The following is a 15,856-nucleotide window of genomic DNA, read 5'->3' as shown; positions in this document are numbered from 1 at the left end:
TACCTTGTCTTGTTGCCTAGAATTGCTTTTGCTACTCTAGGTCTCTTCTTATTGTAAATGAAGTCTTGGATTTTTTTCTCAAGATCTGTGAAGTATGCTGCTGGAATTTCAATTGGGATTGCATTCAATCTATAGAGCAGTTTTAGAAGTATGGCCATTTTCACAATATTGGTTCTTCCTACCTAGGAGCAAGGGATATCTTTCCATTTTCTGATACCATCTTCAATCTTTCTTTTCAGAGTGCTATAGTTTTCAGAGTAGAGGTCTTTGGTTTCTTTTGTTTGGTTGATTCCTAGGGATTTCATTGTTTTGGATGCTACTGTAAAAGGAGTTGTTTCACCAGTTCCTCTCTCAGTGAGTCTATTTTTTGTGTACAGAAAAGCTATTGATTTTTGTGTGTTGACCTTGTATCCAGCTACTTTATTGAATTTGGTTATTAAGTCTAGAAGACTTTTGGTGGCATTATTGGGGTCTTCTATACAGAGTATCATGTCATCTGCAAATAATGACAATTTGACTTCTTCATTTCCTATCTTTATTCCTTTTATTTCTTTCTCTTGTCTAATTGCCGTGGCTAATGTTTCCATAAGTATATTGAACAAGAGTGGTGATAGTGGACATCCTTGTCTTGTTCCTGATTTTAATGTGAAGGATTTCAGTTCTTGACCACTTAGTATGATATTGGCTGTTGGTTTTTCATAGATAACTTTTATCTGGTTGACATCTATTCCAATTTTCTGCAGGGTTTTTATCATGAATGAGTGTTGGAGTTTGTCAAATGTTTTTCTGCATCTATTGAGATGATCATAAGCTTTTTTGTCTTTGGCTCTATTAATACAGTGTATTACATTTATCAATTTGTGTGTGTGTTGAACCATCCCTGCACCCCTGGGTTGAATCCCATGTGATCAGGTGTATGATCTTCTTGATGATCTTCTGCATTCTGTTTGCCAGTATCTTATTAAAGATTTCTGCATCTATGTTCATTAGTGAGGTTGGCCTACGGTTCTCTTTTTCAGTTGGGTCTTTCTCTGCTTTGGGAATCAGGGTGATGCTTGCTTCCAGGAATGAGTTTGGGAGTGTTGCTTCCCTTTCCATTTCATTGAAGAGGTTAAACAGTGATGGGAATAGCTCTTCTCTAAATGTCTTGTAGAATTCAGCAGTGAAGCCATCAGGACCTGGGCTTTTCTTAGTTGGTATGTTTTTAATTATGTTTTCAATTTTATTCATTGATATTGGAAAAAAATAGTTCCCATTACTAAAATGCATAATTCAATTCATATCTGTCTATAAAATAGAAAAATGTAATATCACCAACAAAGCATGTCTCATTTTCCTCTGCCTTGTGCAATCTCTATTCTTAACCTCTTTAGAAGTAACCTCCCCAGTGGTTAAAGTTTACAAACTTTTTGAATGTTTCTATCTTTTATATATGTGCATATATAACCATGTAATTTCAGTCTAAAAATTTAGATAAATTGTAACATTCTACCTACATCTTTTAAAATTGATTTTGAGAATTACTTTAGAAAAGCTATGTCAGACTAAGATATTGAATTCAGTGCACACAGTTTATTCACTTACTGAAAGACAGTTCAATTATTTCTACTTCTTTTGTACCTGATAGGCTGTCTTCAATATCCATGTGTATATGAGCATCTCCTTGTGCACATATACAACACTTTCTCTAGGGTACTCCTAGGAAAGGACCTGCTGAGTCACTTGGAAATGCACATCTCCAATCTGATAAATGGCTTTTAAAAACAATTGTGCTACTCCACCAATTTTGATTGTATGTTTGATTGCTAGGTGATAAACGCAGTTAAGTTTCCCCAAGATGATTCCTGTTTATTTTTACTTGCTGTGTGGTGATACCATGAAAATGGGACCACTTTAAGTAAAATTCAGTGTTTAGGCTTTTCAGACCATATCAGTAGCATGAACTGAGACCATAAATGACTGTGAATCATGACTCATGGTTACAAATCTTGGGGGCAGATATTTGGTTTTATACTTTTATTGAATGAAAAGTTTCACACAGGCCCAAATGTCCTTTTTAGAGGGTTATTTCATCTTCACTTTAATAAACAGGCTAGATCTTTTGGGATAGCACCTCTGTGTGGAAGTTTTCTGTAAGAGTCCCCAAATTAGCTCAGCCTAATGGTTACCTCTCTTCTTAGTCCATGATCAAAGTGAAACACCAGAGTGTCCAGAATTTAATTCAACTCCCCAGAATGAAAGCTTGCTTTGGTGAATGATTTCAGGATTGTACCATTCCATCATGTTTGGCTTCTGTGTATTATTTTATTATTCCTTTTTATGGGTCAGTTTAGCAAAGCATTCAAAAAGATTTTTAACATTTATGTGTATTCTTAGAAATTTAATTTAATTCAAATTACCTAGTATGTGATTTTTTTTAAAGGCAGGAATCACAGATTCTTAATTCAATTTCAATTTACTTTATGTGTATAAGAAAGATACATTTTCCCCTCCCAAATAAAAGGCCAATTGTACCAGCACCATTTATTAATTAATCAATTCTTTCTCTACAACTTTGTAATGTTACTTGCCGTATTCCAAACTCAAGAATCAGAATAGATATGATTCTATGTTTTTTCCCTATATTTAATTCTCATATCTTGTCTGTTATGATACCATAATACCTTTATTTGGCTTTTAATTCTCCTGTACAAATTACAGGATTAGATCTATAATTTCAAGAAAGGAAAATCATTGCGATATTACTTAGTCTTGAATCTAATATGCAGTCAAATATGGAAAAGTTGTCATTATTATGATATTAAATATTTCCATCTCTCCCTTTCTTTATTGTTTTCTGTCTTTCAATAAAATTCAATATGTCATTATGATTCAAAATGTGTTTGCCCCTATTAACATAATAAAACAAAATCAGAGCATAAAAGACATTCAGACAAACCTACAGTCAGTGGTGACTGTGTTAACATTTTATAGTAATTAACAAAGATACATCAAAAATATTTTTGTTGAAAATTTGAATGACATTATTAGATATCTTGCCTTAATTGGCACATAAAGACCATCTTACCCAAAAAAGACCATATATACATATACATGGTAAAGATTGATAAATTTTAAAAGATTGTAAAAAGCACTTGAGATATATTATTTATATATATATGTACCAATTCCATAAGGAATATAAACATTATGTGCTACAAATATGTGCTAATAAAAAATAAATAAATTTTCAATAAAAAGGTTGAAATAATACTGGTTAAGTTCTCTCAAGCAATGAAATTCAACAAGAAAAAAATAATAAAAAAGTCCTAGAGAGATTTCTAAGTGTATGAAAATTAAGCAATAAATTATAAATGACTCATACCTCAATAAACATATAAAATTTGAAAATATTTTGAACCCAGTGAAAATAAGAATAGGGCATAAACTGTCTGTTGGTACTGCCAAATCAGCCATCGAGGGACTTTCCATTTCTAAAGAGCTATAAAAAAAGAGACAATTAAGACATACAATAATATAAATAAAAAATTCAATGACATAAAAATTAGATTTGTAATAGAGAAAACTTAGAAGCTGGTTTTTAAAAAATAATAAAATTGATAAACTTCAATACTATTAATATAGATAAGAGAAAAAATTCAATATAGGAAATGGAAAAAGAGACAACATTACTGATCCTTTAGTATTAAAGGATAATAAGGTATAAAACTTTACATAGATAAATTTGACAACAATATAAAAGAACAAGTTCCCTGGAAATTGCAGCCTATCAAAACCACACAAAAAAGAAATAGAACTTGTAAGTTATTAGAATTACTTAAAATAAATTTAGCTAATGGATGCAATATCAAAAAAATAAGATTTTATATACCAGCAACAAAAAAAGAGATGGGATATTATACTTTTACAGACGCACCAAAAGATATCAAATACCTAAGATTAAATCTCAGAAAAGACTGGAAAAGATTTTGGTGGAAACTACAAAATATACTTGAGATGAATTGTACAATTTTTAAGTGAATAGAGATACACAGTTTGTTCATTAATATGTGTGTTCTTTAATATATCCTGTTGTTTATCAAAATTGTAAGAACATTGTAAGAAGTCCATTTTTTCTAAAGTAGCCTCTAAGTTAACAGCCATCCCAAGCAAAATCTTAGCATATTTTTAAAATAAAAATTGATGAGTTGACTCTAAAATTTTGGTGAAAATACAGTATTCAGAAAAGTGAAGGCAATGCTTGTAGGAAAACAAAGCTACATGATTTATAATCATAGACATTAAAATTTCCTGTAATAATACAGTAATTAAGACAGTGTGGCACTGGCACAGTAAAAGACAAATGGGCCCATGACATATCCATTTTATGAAGTCACCTTATTCATGGTAACGCTCTCCTGTAATTCAGGGGGTGAACAGATGGTGTATCAGTCAGGGTTCATTCAGAAGATAGAAACCACACCAGTAAAATGAACAAAAAGAATTCAATATAAATCATTGTTCAGAGTAAAATGTGATTAGCTATTAAAAGGGTAAATGGAGAACTGTGGGGTGTAACAACTTACCAGCAGTCTGGCTGAAGGATCAAAGGGAAAAGCTTTGAAAGTGAGAGAAAGGGCTTGCAGAGCTGATGTTGGTGCTTGTGATTTGGGAGGAAGAGGCTTGTGAGGTTGGCTCCTAAGCTTCCTGGAGGGAAATATTGCTGGAATACTACTCAAAAAACCATCAAACACAAAAGTCCTTCTTCCCCCCAGCACTAAAGTCACCTTGTAGCAAAACCTCTTGGTAGAAATTAAGAATAAGCACTCTAGCAAAACAAATGTAGTTTGCAAAGTCTCAGCCCTAGTGGTAGATAGAAAGGAGGTTTTGGAGCTGAAAGACAATAACCTAATAACTGGAACATGTAGTCAGACCAATAAATGTTAGAGCAACTATATATCGATGTTGTAAAAAATGACCTTTAGCTTCGATTTTCAATCATATATAAAAATTAATTCAAGGTGGACCATAGACCTATCTGTGAAGGAAATTAAACTTCTAGAAGAAATAGGATATCTTTATAACCTTGAGATATGCAAAGATGTCTTGTATAGACACAAAAGCATTACTTTAAAAGAAGGGACTGATAAAATATACTTTGATGTAATTACAAAACTTGTTTATAAAAAGTAATTATTAAAAGGGTAAAAAGATGTGTTATAGTCTGGGAAAAATATTTGAAATATATATAAATAATGGAATGTAAACAATTTTATTCTAAAAAGGACAGAATGAGAGATGTAAAAGCAGTCACTGACTGGTCTACAGATTTCACTAGACAGATATTGTCAGGGCCTGCAGCCTTAGAAGTCAGGGCGATCTTTGATTAGATTCCAATTGAAAGGACTTAAGCTTTGTATATTTATAAAGAAGTTTCTTCAATCATTAAAAAGAGAAATAGTTTGGGTAGGGGACTTAGCTCAGTGGCCCTATGCCTGCCTCGCAAGTGCAAGGTCCTGAGTTTGATCCCCGCTACAAGAAAAAAAAAAGGGGGGGAGCGAAATAGTTTAATTTAAAAATAGAGAAAGCATGGAAAAAATCTTCAAGATTATAAAAATGGCCTGTAAACACATGCATCATTAATTATCACAGAAATTCAACTCAAAATCACAATAAGAGTTTCATTTACCCATTAAAATTACTGACATTGATAAGCATTAGTGAGGCTGTGAGATAACTAAAACTGTTACACTGATGGACAGTGGAAAACTTCATGATCATTTTGAAAAACTGCTTGATGGGCTAAGAAAAGCTAATCATAAGAATATACTCTAACAGAGATTCCACTCAAGTCTGTACTTAACAGATATAGTGCTTATGTGCACCAAAAGACATACACAAGAATGTTTGTAGTAACTTTATTGTGAAAGCCCAAAACTGGAAACAACACAAGTCACTGTTAAATATATACAGGGTAAATAAATTCTTTTACATTCAAGCAATGGAATACTGCACAGCAATGAACAAATTGTGATAAGTGGAATAAAGAGATTAACCTTACACATACAAAATTGAACAAAAGATGTCAGGTCTATAGAGTATGTGCTATTCTAGCTATATGTAATTGAACAGCAGTCAACAATGTTGACTGTAATGCTGCGTCGCCTTTAACAATTTTTAATTTATTAATTTTTCATTTTCTTTCGTATTACCATTCTTTAAATTCTTGGGCTTCTATTGGTTAGAAGCCTATTGATTCTTGCTAAAGTTTCTATCTGTAATTTTACACTTTTTTATTATACGCTCATTTTTAGAGTGGTTTAGTAACTTTTTTTTTCTTGTTGTGAGCATTGATCTGTGACTTAGTTGTGGGAGCTTTCCAGGAATAGAGGAGGCCTGGGGAAAATTGTCATATTAATTTTTTGGCTTGGCTATTTTCAATGATTTGGGTAGTATAAATTTCAAAATTTTTATTATTTTGTGAATTCAGTCCCAAACTTTCAAGGCAGACTTTTGTTTCCCAGATTACAAATGGAGATCTCCAGCTCCCTTGCCTTATCTCTAGGTAGGTGAAATTTGACCGCCTAGTTATTCTATCCTTTTCCCTTTCTGCTGAAGGCACAATGCATTGAGGATTGTGGCTTGATTTGGGAATTTTAGTCCCAGGACTCCACTCTACAGATGTAAGGCTGCATCTTCTATCCTATACCCAAGTGTCCAAGTCCTAAACACCTTCAGAGAATCACCTGAATCAAGTCAAACAACCTGTGGTTTCATGGCAAGAACTCAACTCCAAAGAGGCTTCTATTCTGAATCCTTCACAGGCCAGTTCCTCATCTTTTAATTTTTGTGGGTAATACCTACAGTATACTATATAGATGGATTTTAGTATTTATTGAATTCTAATATATAATATAAAAATTATTTGTTCATATATAAATGTCCTTCACTAATGAAATTTCCAGGTCTGTGGGGTCAGGGATTGTATTTTATTTGTCCTTGTATTTTAAATATATGATGTACTATGTAACAAATTATTGCTCGATAAATTCACTGAACATATTGGAATATAAGAAATGAACACATATTTTATTGGGAAACGAGAAATAAAAGTTTGTCACTGTAGTGTATTGTGTCTTTTATTCCTCCTCTTTGCTACCATATATCAAACTGTTACCCAGCTCCTTTGGCCTTGTAACACATATTTCTTTCTTCCTTATAACTTGTTTTTCTGACTCTGCCTCCTTCTCATGCCTTCTCTTTATGACTCCTCCCCCCAAAAAAATACAATTAAAAATTTCTGTAATACTAAAGCATTTTTTCTTTTTAAAAAATATATAATTTATATTTTTTAAAATTTAATATTATCTAATTACCTAGTGTACTAAAAATTCCAATATAAAGTTATACATTTAGATGATAGTGAAGTCAAAATTAAAAAAAAAACTTTCATGAGTATTATATTCTTACTGAATTTCATAAAAACAATGTTTTGCTACTTCAATAATCAATTATCTTTCAAGCATAGTCATTTTATGACTGTTTAGAATTACTTATAAAGCTAAGCTACAGGTCAAGTAAAATTTTCCACAAACTGCTCTACCATGGTTCATTTGTTGCCATTGTCTAGAAACTTGACTCTTTGAAAGGGGATAAAAGGCTCAGGAAATAAGAATAATTCCATTTATTCTCCTAGTAATCTTATCAATGGGTGGTGTCAGATGAAAAGGAAGGCTAACAATTTTAAGAATTGAAACATTATGCTCTGAATCACAAGAGGAAATCCAGAACATAGAGGATCATCTTAGGCATAATTGCAAAGTCAGAAACGCCTCTCCTTTTTGTTCTACATTCCCTCTCAGAACTCTTTTCCTAGTTCCTTCCTTCCCACTGCTTCTTCCCATCCCCTCTTCCTACCTTGAAGCCACACCATTGGAGCTTATATGAAGTGTTTCACTTCAGGTATATTTTTAAAAAGATTTTTAAAATACACATTTGAAGTATATGATGATTCCATTCATTATGGGGAACTGGTACACTTACATAGCACATCTTAATTCTTTTCACTTACCCCTTGAACCCCCATTTCTAGAACTCCTTCTCATTTGCATATGGATCCCCTGCTTCCTCTTATCTTTTATTTTGCTTTCTAAATTACTTGTACTTTGGGTTTCTCATATAAGTGAAACCATCTGATATTTAAGCTTGCTCATCTCATTTATTTCAGTTAATATTATGGTCTCAAAGTGCACCCATTTGCCTACAAATGACCCAAATTTATCCTTTAAGACAGAGTAGTACTCAGAGTATAAATTTTCTTTAACCATTTATCTGTTGATAGACATATAGACTGCTTCAAAGACACAGTTATTGTGAATTATGCTGCTACAAACATGGATACACATGTCTTTAACTGTTTTCAGAAGATACTTAGAAGGAGAATAAGTCAGTCAAATGAAATTTCTATTTTTATTTTTTTGGAAATATCCATACTGACCTACATAATGGCGGTTCTAGTTTACATTCTCATCAACAATGTAGAACTGTTCTTTCCCCCCGCTAGTTTCACAAGCATTTTCCTGAACAACCAATGGGTCATAGAGGAAATTAAAGAAGAAATTAGACAGTTTCTACAAGTAAATGATAATGCCAGTACAACATACAGGAATCTATGGGACACAATGAAAGCAGTTCTACGCGGGAAATTCATAGCAGTGAATACCCATATTAGGACAACAGAGAGAACTCAATTAAATAACCTAATGCAGAACCTCAAGCTCCTAGAAAAAGAACAGCATAACAAACCCAAAGCTCGTACAAGAAAGGAAATTATGAAGATCTGAGCAGAAATCAATGAAATGGAGACTAAGAGAATGATACAAAAAAAATCAATGAATTGAAGAACTGGGTTTTTAAAAGAATAAATAAAATCGATAAACCTTTAGCCAACCTTATCAAAAAAAGGAAAGAAAAGGCTCAAATCCATGCAATTAAGAGTGAAAAAGGGGAAGCCACAACAGATCCAGCAGAAATTCAGAGGATCATCAATACTTACTTTGAGAACCTGTACTATAATAAAATGGAAAACACAGAAGAAATGGACAGATTCCTAGATACATACAAATTGCCAAAGTTAAATGAAGAAGATATAGAAATTATAAACACCCCAATTACAATGAGTGAAATTGAAAATGTAACAAAAAAATTTACCAACAAAGAAAAGCCCAGGTCCTGATGGGTTCACTGCTGAATCCTATAAGACGTTTAAAGAAGTACTAATGCCATTACTCTTTAAACTCATCAAGGAAATTGAAAGGGAAGCAAGGCTTCCAAATTCTTTCCTGGAAGCAAGTGTTACTTTGATCCCCAAACCAGGGAAAGACCCAACCCAAAAAGAGAACTACAGACCAATCTCCCTAATGAACATAGATGCAAAAATCCTCAACAAGATACTGGCAAACAGAATACAGAGGGTCATCAAGAAGATCATACACCCTGACCAAGTCAGATTTATTCCAGGGATGCAAGGATGGTTCAACATCTGTAAATCAATAAATGTAATACACTATATTAACAGAGTCAAGGACAAAAATCATATGATCATCTCAATAGATGGAGAAAAAGCATTTGACAAAATCAAACACCCATTCATGATAAAAACACTACAGAAAATTGGAATAGAAAGCCTTTATCTCAACCTGATTAAAGCTATCTATGAAAAACCAACAGCCAACATCATACTAAATGGTCAAAAATATTATTTGATTTCTCAATGAAATTTTTTCTAGAGTAAGATGGAATCTCAGTGTTGCTTTAAATTGCATTTCTCTAATGGCTAGAAACATTGAACATTTTTTTGTGTATTTATGTCCATTTGTACTTCTACTGAGAAATGCTTTCATTTCATTTCCCATTTTTGACAGAGTCTTTTATTTAGGGTGTCTATTTTTTTTTTTTTAGTTTTTTAGTATTTTAGATATTAGTCCTGTATTTGTGGAGTAACTAACAAAGCTTTTTTCCCCATTCTCTAGGTTGTCTCTTCATTCTGTTGGTTGTTTTCTTTGTTATGTAAAAATGTTTTAATTTGATATGATTCCATTTGTTGATTCTTTATTTCTTGTGCAACTGAAGTTCTGTTCAGAAGGTCCTTGGTTACACCTATGTCTTCCAGAGTTTTACCTATTTTATATTTCAGCAAGTTAAGTGGGTCTGTTTTAATATTTAAGCCTTTGATCCGTTTTGATTTTATTTTAGTACCTGGTGAGACATATGGGTCTAGATTTAATCTTCTGTACCATTTATCATAGAGATTATATTTCTTCTACCATATGGTTTTGGACCCTTTGCCAAAGATCAGATGGTTAAATGTGCCTGGGGTTGTTTCAGCATTTTCTCTTCTGTTTCATTGTTCCACATGTCGATTTTTGTGCCAGTAGCATGCTGTTTTTATCACCATAGCTTTGTAACTTGAAATCTGGGATTATGATGTCTCTTGAATAGCTGGAGCAACCTTGGGTCTTGGTTATTTATGTCTTTGTTTGTATTGGGTTTATTTATTTATTTTTGCTTTTGATTGACTACTATTCATTATCTTTCAAGATGTTGGAAAATAAGGCTGAGAGCAGTACAAAAAGGAATATATATTTGATTAATTGAGACTCATATAAATGACCGGTATTGTTGGCATCATGGTAGTATAAAGCATGGTATTTGAGGCAAGAGGATGTCCTCAGATTTCTTAAAATACATGTTGGCTTCCCTACTTACTTACTCATAAATTAAATCATAATTTGATGTCTAACATAGTAAACACATAGTACATGTGTATATTCACTGGATAGCAGTATTGTTGGATTTTTTGAATGCCTTTCTTATTCTGAAATATATTTGGGATAAAATTGAATCAGGATAGGCTAGAATTTTGCTCTTTTTACGATCATACTAACAAATGTTTTTATTATTTATTTTTAGAATAAATCTTAAAGTACTTTTCATGATATAATGAAGCAAACATTTATCTTCATTTTACAAAGATAGAAAGATAATGGTATTGTAAAACCATTTAATAATGAAAATATGACCTGTACAAAATTTGGCAAAAGAAAGATGTAAGGTTCTGAGCACATAACCAGCACACAACATGCTCGATGATATTGGTGTGATCAAAACCACTTCCTCCAGATTTACAGAGGAGCTAGAGTAGGCAAACAGCAGTCTGTGGTCAAAGCTGGCATGCAGCCACTTACTTTGTTTTTGTCTGATCTGTGAGCTAAAATGATTTTCTATATTTTAAATGGTTGTTAAAAGAACAAAGAATAATGTTTCTTGATATGTGAGATTATATGAAACTCAAATTTGTGTCCATAAATAAAGTTTTATTGGAACACAATCACACCCATTTTTTATGAATGTCAGTGGCTGATTTCATGGTATAATGGCAATTTGGAGTGGTTACAATAGACCATTTGCCCCACAAAAACTAAAATAATTACTCCTTGGTCCCTTACAAAAACATCTTGCCAGTTCCTGATGTAGGCATGAAATGAAGAAAATAAACTGGGACAGGAGCTCCAAATTTGTAACACTCTTTCTATAATGAAGGCAGGCTTCTCACTATGGCAAATACTGTTTGTGTAAGGCTTCAATTCAGTAGATTTTGACTTCTCCAATATAACCAAAGATTAATATAGTTATGATTATTTTCAGATGCACAGAATTGCCAGTAATAACATTTGATTTACATAAAACACTTCTGGTTATTTCTGAAAAATTAATTTCCCTTTTATTTTATTAAATTTCAAGAAGGAACCAAATGGTATTTTGGGCTACGAAGATGAATTTTTAAAATGCTCCTAACCTTGAGAAGTGGACAGTCTGATGGGGAAAGCAGGTGTATGAATTATATGAATCAAAACTGATATAGATGATTTTCCTTTCAATCCATCTCTCAGTTGGCTTTTAGAATTAGTTGCTGACCTTCTGATTTCAGGGTAACTCCAAAGCATGACAATCTTGGTCCTTCATTATCTAGTCTTTGTCCAATTCTATGACTTCATCTGTTGAACATTTTTCCATTTTCTTAATAATTTTCTTAACATTGTGCCTTGCAAATTCTTAGATATTCCATGCTTTTTTGATGCTAAGTCTTTCACCTTCTTTCCTATTATTTTTTTTCCTAGAGCTGATTGTCTGCTAAGAGAGGATCCTATCAGCCAGTTAGAACATTACATGCCCTCCAGAAACTGGGCTTAGGATGGAATCCATATCCAAGCAAGTCCTGTGAAAGGTGAATGTAGTATTTCTGATGACATTTTTAGGAAAAAAGTGTACCTTTTCTGCTGCAGTTGCTAAGCTTGTACAATGTAAGTCAAAGAGCAGAATTATATGAGCCTTTCCTCCCAATGTTGGTTTGAATTTTTTCACTAAAACTAAAAGAATAGTAGACTTCACAAAAGGTTGACATATACAATAGTGAAAATTTTTCATGATAGAGTTGACGTCAAAGTAATTTTACATAGATTGACACTTATATAATGCATTTCCTTTTCAGTGAAAAAACTGAAACCATTTCATAAGGCTTTTGAATTACTGCTTAGAAAGATCCACAATATACTTGTAAAATTCCTCTAAATGTCTCTCACTGCAGAAAAATATGCATAAAATTTAACTAAACAGTCTGATAATTTTTGAGTCTATATTAAGGAGGACATACTCATTCCTTTCCCCTCTTTGACAGCCTTGGCTGATTAGCTTCCAAATGCAGTCAGTACTTGAAAAAATTTATTTCATACCAGAAAAAAATTTAAAGTACAATAAAAAATTCCTTGCACTAAAAACCTAAGAGAATAATTTTCATACACACACACACACACACACACACACACACACACATGTTAGAGGGAAAAATAAGAACACTTACACTGTATCCCAATTCCGTACAATAAATTTAACAAGAAATAAATAGAAATATCAGAGAAGAAAAAAACCAATACTTAATTGAACTTTTAAAGTTAAAAAAATCTTTTGTTTGTCACATTTTTTAAAAGGTCAGATTCTTCTTCTGAAAGATGTTGCCACATGGAATGCTGCCATATTTGTAATGATAAATCAAAACAGTTTTTGGCAAGTAAAATATTCTTTGATGAATCTATGACATATAAATATGGAATATTAAAGCAAAAACATGCTAATGAGGAATAATTGGTATAGTTAATAAGAGTGTTCTGGCTGTGTCACTTTTCTCACAATTACTTAAGCACTGAGCATTCAAAAGCACTTTCTCACCAATTCATCACCCTCATTAGCTCCCAAATACTTTGAAATGAAGTCAGAACTCAGCTATCATGACAAATTTCATATAATCTAGCTCCAAAACTGCATTTAGATTATGTTCCCCTCACTTTATGTTGTGCCTCAGAGCCTACTGAATTCATTTTCTGGAAATTTCTTCTTCTATTTCTTTGCTACCCAAACCGTCCCTGCTCAGATGTTAAAATTTTTTATGGTTATATAAATGTGTATATGAGAAGAGAAGTAAAGAGAAGAAAGTAAAATTTACCACAGTTCCATTGTATGGAAATAATTGTTCTAAACATATTCGTACATTTCCCCCAGCCTTTGTTTTTACATCATCTTTCAGTAATTTCTTTTATATTATATATACAATTTATTGTCCTGGTTTACTTTCCTACTCAAAATTTCTTATCAGCAGTTTTTAGTATCATTAAAAAGTATTTGAGAAAGATGTTATTTGGTATATTATTCTGGCGAGGGGCACCCCTATTTTATGATAGGTAAGCCCTTCCTAACTTGGGGGTTTTATTATTAAAGGATCCAAGACCACTATGGGAGAATACAATTTAAGAGCTCTGTGATCAGACAGGTCTGTGTGTGAGTTTGAGTTTTGTCATCTATGAATTATATGATCGTATATTATCAACCCATTTATTTGGTAGATTTATGGAAAAACAGTTATGAGCCAGGCTCTGATTTGGAGCTAGTGAAAGAGCATTAAGTAAGTCAGCTCCTCTGAGTCTAGTAGAGGAAAATGACAATAAATAAATGCATAATACTAGATAGTGACAAGTGCCAAGAAGCAGGGCAAGGGTGCAGAAAGGGAGGCAGGCAGTCCCAGCTGTATAAGCCTTAGGTGAGTATGTACCCTGGTGCATAGAATAGATGACCAGTGAATCTTTGCTAAACAATGGATTGATTTATATGTTTCACTGGGAGTATTCTTTTAAATATAAGTGAATTACTTAACAATAATGGCAGTAGATGGCAATATAAGTATGCTTAAATTTAATAGAAATTTATAATTAAATCTGATCCATCTCAAATGATTTTTCACTTTTCTTTATATTCTGGTTGAAGAGAAAATTAATTGCTATAAAAAATTAGTTGCCATCAAGAAAATTTGTGCCATCAAAAATTTGCATAGTATGGACAATGATTTCAATGGGAAAGGGAGCATAGTAGCTATTGTGTTTCTGGTTCATAGTATAAATTTTTTTTACATATAGTTCAGTGATATCATAAAAATCTTTGTTTTATGATTATTGGCTGAAATTGATGAGTGGGTTGATCAAAATAGAGAAAACGCAATGCATATGCTGCATGGCATGGCTTTCTGATGATTTCTGTAGGAATTTCTTAGTCATCCATCATGTTTGACTTAGATATCACTATTTACCTTGCAGCAGATTTCAGAATAGTATAAAATGAAGAAACAATAGGGCAATGATAAATAAAAGATGATAAGAGAGAAGATTGTGTTGTTAGGTTCTGTAGTCTCTACTTTTCCCTCTGATCTCTAGGTGCTACTACTGTCAGTTGTGATCTGGTTACCAACAAAGCACAAATTAAGTTCCTTATTTCATCAATCAGGGTTTATCTTGTGTTATGATTCACAGATAAATCCATACTATAGGGAAAATGGTTGCTTTACAACTTATGATAAAGACATAAGTTCTTATTTCAGTTATTACCCAAATAGAATCTTGGATACAGACCACAGCTTTTCCTCTGGTCAAGGACATTAGCACCTGTTAATAGCTCACAGCAGAGTATTTCTTCATAGTGCATATATGTCTCATCTGGGACAGCTGATTGCTTAGATTCCTTTATTCTCCTATTACTAAGCGAATTCTTAGTCTATGAAGCAATCAATTCATACTTAAGCCGAGCAATGTGTATCATGCTCTGAAAATGAGTTCTCTGTGTAGTAAAGGAAGTCTTAGTGTCCTCCAAACACTGGAGATCACTAAGTGAGCTGATTCCAGAATAATTTGTTCAAACATGGAGCAGTGGGATAAATGGTGACTTCATAAAAGCAAGTCCCCAATAGTTTCCATTGTTTTACCCCAAACTTGTAGGTTGTTATATCTTTGGCAATAATTTAATTCTCTAAAGAGTATCAATATGTCCTTTTGAAAAATCAAATCATGACAATCCTCTTCTTAATAGCTTCCCCTCCTGCCCTGTATCTCCCTTCCCATGCCATGGCTTTACATTTCACTTAGAATAAAACCCAGAGCTTTTCAATGTTCAGAGCATGACCCAGTCTCTACACTCTTCACATCATCTATTTACTTTGATGATTTTCTTTGAACTACTCTGGAAATTTGTTTTGAATGGGTCTAGTTGTTCTGGTTGGTACTCTTTATTTGTAGAAAAATTGAATAGACACATGATTGAATAAATGAATGATTCACAACACCTATTATCAAACTTGGTTGCATATTTGAATCACCTACAGAGCCTTTAAATAAAGGTGTCTCTAACATACTTCTAGAGTTTCTGATTTAATTTCTGCTATGGAGTAGGACATTGGCATTTTAAAAAGGGTTCTCAGGTGATTTTAATGTGCAGGAAGAGT

The sequence above is a fragment of the Heterocephalus glaber genome, unplaced genomic scaffold, assembly GCF_053883595.1.
Source record: "Heterocephalus glaber isolate CG9 unplaced genomic scaffold, H.glaber_assembly_v1.0 deba00001571, whole genome shotgun sequence".
NCBI lineage: Eukaryota > Metazoa > Chordata > Mammalia > Rodentia > Bathyergidae > Heterocephalus > Heterocephalus glaber.
The sequence above is the reverse complement of the archived record's forward strand: the minus strand, read 5'-3'. Positions refer to the sequence as shown.